We start from the raw sequence: 1,164 nt of genomic DNA, 5'->3' as shown, positions 1-1,164 counted from the left end.
AGACGAAACGTGACGTTCACCACTTTGAGCATGAATTAAAAAAAATAATTAAAAAGCAAAGCAAGCAATGGAAGCTCCTTGGTTCTCCCCCTCCTAGGAAATTCAAACAGGTGGCATTTATTTGAAAAGTCATGGCTTCAGTTTTCTGATAATGCGAGGAATCAAAATGACTGACTACCTGCAAAAGGGTCATACCATCATAGGAGACTATCATGCCTCAGAACTGCGCCAACCTAAAGAAGCCATCGAAGAAAAACGCCGAGGAAAGCTCCGAGCAGAGGTCTTTTTGCTGCAGTTCACACTGCGCAAGTGGCAGTGGCTGAGGCTGCCACCTGTGGGTTTCAACTTCTGCCCCATCCCCCTGATTCACCATCTGACATTCCTGTTGCCCAAACTGAAATCCCGTCTTCGTGGGTGCCGTTTTGGGAGTGATGATGACGTAATGCATGCCGTTGAAGCACTTTTTTAGGCGCAAGAGACAACCTTCTTCCACGCAGGGATAGCAAGGCCTCAACACCGCTGGACAAAGTGCATTGCAGTCAGCGGAGACTATACTGAAAAAACAGGAAAGAGTCGAGTCTCTCCAGGCAAGCTTTCTTGGTAATGCCGAGAAATTTTTGATCTACTCTCGTAGCAATGTGCACGGTCCCAGCCAGCACGTTCCTTCAACATTCCTCGTGTTCCTTCACTCCCTCACAACGTCCAGCAATGTGCCTCACAGAAAACCACGTCATTCCGAGTCATGTTCATTCAGGGTATGTACGTGGTGTCTGCTGCGATTACTCTCCTTTACAAAATCAAGACTGATTGGGAAAAAATATAAGCTGACCATGTATGCACGCGAATCCTAGACTCTTACAGCAGAGCTTCAAACAGTGAATATGAGATATGATGACCATGTACTTATAAATACACGCTGCCCATGTTCAGGAACATGTACTCATTTTTTGGTACAAGTCTATATATCAAATCAAACCATTTTGCTTATATACATACACACATCAAACAGAGAGCACGAAATGACAGCGCCACACAATTGCAAAAGCACGATATATGGATTTTATCCATTTCATTTTCAATTCAGTGAACCAAATGCCTAGATGCCGTAATATCTTCTTACGGAAGGACATACCTTTTTCTCTCTCTAAAAATTGCTAACTTTGA

This window comes from Babylonia areolata, chromosome 20 (assembly GCF_041734735.1).
Source record: "Babylonia areolata isolate BAREFJ2019XMU chromosome 20, ASM4173473v1, whole genome shotgun sequence".
In the NCBI taxonomy this organism is placed as follows: domain Eukaryota; kingdom Metazoa; phylum Mollusca; class Gastropoda; order Neogastropoda; family Buccinidae; genus Babylonia; species Babylonia areolata.
This window is presented reverse-complemented; position numbering follows the sequence as displayed.